We start from the raw sequence: 6,456 nt of genomic DNA, 5'->3' as shown, positions 1-6,456 counted from the left end.
TTGGAGTTAGAGAAAAGTTTAAAATCAATATAACAATGTGTATTTATGAGTTTGGAGTTAGAGAAAAGTTTAAAAGTGTTAGGTCCCAATCTTTATTATAGACTAGACTCTTAAAACATTGGTTGAGGATGATCAAACTATAAGTTTCCTTATTTCATTCATGGTTATTTCTGTTAAGTAGAAAAAATGTATAAGCGTGATCATTTCCTTTTTTAACTTAGGGTCTTGTTCTGTTGTCCAGGGTGGAGTGCGGTGGCTGTTCACAGGTGCGGTCATAGCATACTGCTTCCTTGAACTCCTAGGCTCAAGCAGTCCTGCTGCAGCTTCCCAGGTAGCTGGGACTGCAGGCTTCTGCCATCACACTTGGCTTTGCCATTTTCTTTATTTGGCAACATTTTAGTTCTACAGACAAATATGTAATAAGCTGAAAATGTTATGAAAATGTATATTCTGATCTTTCTCAGAATATGCTTCAGTTAGAAAATATTTCCTCAATTTTCATTAAAAACAGATGGTGTTCCTAGAAAAGCAAAATATTACGTATCTGTGCAATATGTAATTCACAAAATTCATTTGCCAAAAACAGGTGAGTGAATTTGGGGGTTCATTAGTAAGCAGTCATCAAGTTTCCATCATAGACACATAAGTGGAAATGTTATATTATTTTATTCTCCTGGATGGACAATTGTGATGGATTTGTTGGGTTCTGGGCTTCAGGCTTTATAATCTCATCCACTTTGCCCTTCCTCTTGTCATAATAGAAGAGGTGCTCCTAATTTGGATTCCATCCTTTCCTGCTTTCAGAGACTGTCCTGTGATTTCCTAAAACATTTCCATTAGTTTGTTTGAATTTTCTGATTTTCTTCCCTTAGGGCCCTCCCGCAGGCCTCTGTGCTAGTGCCTTGAATGATGGCAAGTGACCAAAAAAAATTTTTTTTTCTTTTTTTTAAAGACGTTCTTGCTCTGTCACCCAGGCTGGATGCAGTGGTGCGATCTAGGCTCACTGCAACCTCCACCTCCCAGGTTCAAGTGATGTCGTGCCTCAGTCACCCCAATAACGGATTACAGGGATGTGCCACCACACCCAGCAAATTTTTGTGTTTTTAGCAGAGACAAAGTTTTACCCTGTTGGCCAGGCTGTTCTTGAACTCCTGACCTCAAGCAATACGCCCGCCCACCTTTGCCTCCCAGAGTGTTAGAATTACAGGCGTGAGCCACTGTGCCTGGTCAAGTGTCCAAATTCTTATTCCAAAACAACTTTAGACTGGGCGCCATGGCTGGACACCTGTAATCCCAAAAGTTTGGGAGGCTGAGGTGGTAGGATTGCTTGAGCCCAGGAGTTTGAGGCCAGCCTGAGCGACATAGCAAGACCCTGTCTCTACAATAAATAAAAGGAAGTTGAGACTGTAATGAGCTGTGATCACACCACTGTACTCCAGCCCGAGCAAAAGTGAAACCCTGTCTCAAAAACAAAAATCATGACTTGTGCAATAGCCACCAGTTTTCCTGGATTCTCAACAGAACCCTATGGTGAAATTAGAAACAAAGCTAGAGGTATGTGACTTCAAGATGGTAAGAAAATCATCAAACAGATGTTATCCCTTGTCAAGGGATACCTGATAAATTGTTGGATATATGGCCTACGGGCCCAGACAATAGATTTTAGATTTGTAAACAATATGGAGGGGTTTTTTTGTTTTTGTTTTTGTTTTTTTTTTGAGATGGAATGTCGCTCTGTCACCAGGCTGGAGTGCAGTGGCGCCATCTTGGCTCACTCACACCTCCCGGGTTCAAGTGATAGCCTCCTAAGTAGCTGGGATAACAGGCATGACTGGCCAATTTTCTGTATTTTTAGTAGAGATGGGGTTTCACCATGTTGGCCAGGCTGGTCTCGAACTCCCAACCTCAGATGATCTGCCTGCCTCGGCTTCCCACAGTGCAGGGATTACAAAGTCTTAATATGGAGTCTTAATAGGGACAATTTTCAAACATACAAAGTAAACAAAATGGTACACTAAACCTTTATATACAAGTTTCAACACCATTCTAGTTAGGCATATCTGTCTACTAACTACATGCCCTTTTTCGATAAATTTAAATTGAAATGCATAAATCTAGCCGGGCACAGTGGCTCACGCCTGTAATCCTAGCCCTTCGGGAGGCCAAGGTGGGTGGATTAGCTGAGGTCAGGAGTTCAAGACTAGCCTAGCCAACATGGTGAAACCCCATCTCTGCTAAAAATACAAAAATGAGCCGTGAGTGGTGGCGCATGCCTGTAGACCAAGCTACACAGGAGGCTGAGGCAGAAGAATCACTTGAACCTGGGAGGCTGAGGTTGCGGTGAGTTGATATTGCCACTGCACTCCAGCTTGGGTGACACAGTGAGACTTCATCTAAAAGATATATATGCATACCCACAAATCTAAGCTATAATTTTGATAAATGATTCTCCTTCGCCCACACCTTACCAGGACAAAAGGAGCTCATTTACCTCTACCCAGGCAATTAAGCAATCTCCTACCACCACCATATTCAAATGTTTTCATCATAGACTAGGGTTCATTTTTACTTTCCTTCCCTAGAACTTTGTAATGCTTTCAGCATAAACATTGTTGAAGTTCAACAGTCCTTATTGAGTAGGACTCTATTGTATGAATATACTATAATTTGTTCATCTGTTTTCCTGTTAGTGAACATTTTATTGATTTCTAGTTTTTGGCAAGTGTGAGTAAAGCTGCTGTGAACATTTGCACACCAATATTGTGACTTCTGGCCATGAAATGGTATCTTGTGGTTTCAGTCTGCATTTCTCTAATGAACATGTTCTCATGTGTTTATTGGCCATTAATATGTCTTTGAGTGTGTATTTTTAAATTAGGTTGTTTTTTATTACCGAGTTATAGGAACTCTGTATTTTGAATAAAATTCCTTGTCAGTTATTTTACAAATATTTTCCCCATTGTGTGTCTTGACTCTTGATTTTTTTTTTATAGTGTTTTGAGCAGAAGTTTCCACTGGAGTCTTAATTTATCAATTTTTAAGTGGACTTTTTCTAAATAAATCTGCCTACCTCCAGATTGTTATGGTAGTATTGTTTTCTCATAAAATGTTTAAGCTTTTATGTTTAGGTCTATTATCAATCTCAAGTTTTTGTATGTGATGTAGGGTAGAGCTTGAGGTTCATTTTTCTCCCCCCATCAAGTTATTCTAACACTGTGGGAAAGATTCTTTTCTCCGTTTCTGGAGTGTATTCTCGCTTTTTTTTTTTTTTTTTGAGACAGAATCTTGCTCTGTTGCCCAGGCTGGAGTGCAGTGATGCGATCTCGGCTCACTGCAACCTCCATCTCCCGGGTTCAAGGGATCCTTATGCCTCAGCCTCCCAAGTAGCTGGGGCTATGGGCGTATGCCACCGCACCTGGCTAGTTTTTGTATTTTTATTAGAGACGGAGTTTGGCTATGTTGGCTAGGCTGGTCTTGAACTCTTGGCCTCATGTGATCCACCTGCCTCACAGGTGAGAACCACTGCACCCAGCCTTCTGGAGTGTATTCTCTCACTGATCCACTTTTTATCTGTCTATATGCCCATATAATACTGATTGCTAAGCTTTAAAGTCTTGAAGTCAAGTTGTCTTCTTTTGTTCTGTTTTCAGATTACTTTATCCTTTAGATGTTGATATAAATACGATAACAAACCTGTTGGTTTCAATTTTTTTAAAAGCCTGGTAGGATTATTAGAATTAAGTTGAATTGTTTTGTTTTGTTTTGTTTTTGTATACAGTTTTGCTCCTGTGACCCAGGCTGGAGTGCAATGGCGCGATCTCAGCTCACTGCAACCTCCAATTCCTGGGTTCAAGCGATTCTCCTGCCTCAGCGTCCTGAATAGCTGGGATTACAGGCGTCTGCCACCATGCCTGGCTAATTTTTTTTATTTTTAGTAGAGATGAGTTTTCACCATGTTGGCCAGGCTGGTCTTGAACTCCTGATCTCAGGTGATCCACCCGCGTCGGCCTCCCAAAGTGCTGGGATTACAAGTGTGAGCCCCTGTGCCCGGCTAGTTTTTTGTGAATTCCTGAGCATTTTTGGTTTCTGGATGCTAGTCTAAATGGAATTGGTTTCTTTTTCCAACTGGTACTAGTTTATAGAAAGGCAACTTTAAAAATGTTGACTTATGAGACTTTGCCAGTAGTGGGTGGTTGGTTGGTTCTTCCCTTATTCCACTGGTTAGGACTTCCATGGTGAGTAAAAGAGGTAAGAGCAGACTGTGACTAAGGTGAGATATATAGTAAAATGTAAGGAGGCACCGTCAGGGCAGTGGAAGCGTAGAGTGGGCATCTGAGTGGGAGTACATCCTTGCACTTGCTCCTTCCTTTCACTTGTACCTTACTTGCTTGGTCTCGTGCTGTTCCCGTGGGCTTACATCCTTGCCCTGTTCCCAGTTTTAGGAAGAAAGCATTAAATATTCCATCAAGACTGTTTGCTAGTAGGTGGTGTTTTTGTTTCATTTTGTTGAGACAGGGTCTTGCTCTGTCACCCAGGCTCAAGTGCAGTGGTACAGTCATGGCTCACTGCAGCCTCAACCTCTCCAGTTCAAGTGATCTCATCTAAGCATCCCGAGCAGCTGGGACTGCAGGTGCACACCACCACACCTGGCTAATTTTTGTGTTTTAGTAGAGACAGGGTTTTGCCATATTGCTCAGGCTGGTCCCCACCTCCTGGGCTCAAGCAATCCGTCCATGTTAGCCTCCCAAGGTGCTGGGATTACAGGAGTGAGCCACCTCACCTGGCCTCTACTGGTTTTATGTAGATGTCTAGATCAATGCCTTTGATTAGATTAAGGTAGTCCCCTTCTAGTTTTCTGGGTTGTCATGAATAGAAGATAGCACATCCCTACCCGCCTTTTTTCCCATCCACTGAGATGATAATGGTTTGTATGCTTTTTTAGATACTGTTTCTGTCCTCAGAATGAAAGGAGTTTAGTAGTGGAACCTGATGACTGAAACAGGCCCTCTACCATTGGAGACAAGAAGGGAAGTGTATGGAGTAGCCATTCTTTTATTTGTTTACTTTCTTAATAAACTTGCTTTCACTTAAAAAAATAAAATGAAAGTGTAAAGGCACCTGGGTAGTTCTCTGGTTTAAAGTAACTTTGTGGCCGGGTGCGGTGGATCACGCCTATAATCCCAGCACTTTGAGAAGCCAAGGTGGGCGAATCACGAGGTCAGGAGTTCAAGACCAGCCTGGCCAACATGGTGAAACCCTGTCTCTACTAAAAATACAAACATTAGCCAGGTATGGTGGCATGTGCCTGTAGTCCCAGCTACTCAGGAGGCTGAGGCATGAGAATCGCTTGAACCCGGGAGGCAGAGGTTGCGGTGAGCCGAGATCATGCCACTGCACTCCAGCCTGAGCAACAGAGGGAGACTCCGCCTTAAAAAATAAAAGTAATTGCCCAAGGTTAGAGAAACTAGAAATGATGTAGCCCAGATTCAAACTCTGGCAGGCTAGAGTTTGTTTTAGTCACTGTTATCTCTCAGCTAAATCTTTTAATCTACTTAAAGCTTCAGAATTCAATTATTTCATTTCCTATTTTTTACTGTTTAAGAATTCCTCATCCTTGGTAGCATGTTTGGTTCTGGTGACTTCAGCCCCACCTTCAGCATTTTAATTAATTTATTTATTTAGAGACAGACTCTTGCTTTGTCACTCAGGCTGGAATGCAGTAGTGTGATCTTGGCTCACTGCAGCCTCCGGCTCCCGGGTTCAAGTGATTATCCTGCCTCAGCCTCCTGAATAGCTGGGATAACAGGCACCTACCACCATGCCTGGCTAATTTTTGTACTTTTAATAGAGACGGGGTTTCACCATGTTGGCCTGGCTGGTCTTGAGCTCCTGTCCTCAAGTGATCTGCCCTCCTCAGACTCCCAAAGTGCTGGGATTTCAGATGTGAGCCACCGTGCCCAGCCACCTTTAGCATTTAAGATGTAAGAGATACTGAGATGAAGCATGCAAAACGTGGAGAATAGATGCTGGTTAGTTAATGTGGTCTTAAGTTCTATGCAATTATATATAACTACATAAAATTACATGGGCTGGGGTGTGGTGGCTCAAACCTGTAATCCCAGCACTTTGGGAGGCCAAGGCAGGAGGATCACCTGAGGTCAGGAGTTTGAGACCAGTCTGGCCAACATGGTGAAACCCCATTTCTACAAAAATAAAAAAATTAGCCAGGTGTGGTGGTGTATACCTGTAGTCCCAGCTACTCAGGAGGCTGAGGCAGGAGAATCACTTGAACCTGGGAGTTGGAGGTTGCAGTGAGCCGAGATTGCACCACTGCACTCCAGCCTGGTGACAAAGCGAGTCTCTGTCTCAAAATACAAAAAGTACATGAATGTTTAGTTAAAAATAACTGGATGAGTATGAATTAAATGCTTGTCTTACTGGTAGATGCTGAGAATA

The 6,456-nt window shown here is 42.5% G+C and overlaps 2 protein-coding genes across 2 annotated transcripts in view; one reads left to right on the top strand and one right to left on the bottom strand.

Moving 5' to 3' along the window:
* The window catches only part of REV3L (REV3 like, DNA directed polymerase zeta catalytic subunit), a 659,986-nt gene that overhangs the window by 78,429 nt on the left and 575,101 nt on the right, over positions 1–6,456 (bottom strand). The gene's annotated exons all lie outside the window — the stretch shown is intronic.
* GTF3C6 (general transcription factor IIIC subunit 6) overlaps positions 1–6,456 on the top strand; it is a 1,097,326-nt gene that overhangs the window by 1,020,556 nt on the left and 70,314 nt on the right. The window lies entirely within an intron of this gene.

Source organism: Macaca thibetana, chromosome 4, assembly GCF_024542745.1.
Source record: "Macaca thibetana thibetana isolate TM-01 chromosome 4, ASM2454274v1, whole genome shotgun sequence".
Lineage (NCBI taxonomy): Eukaryota > Metazoa > Chordata > Mammalia > Primates > Cercopithecidae > Macaca > Macaca thibetana.
Note: the sequence above shows the minus strand (reverse complement) of the source record. Positions and strands in the feature narration are given on the sequence as shown.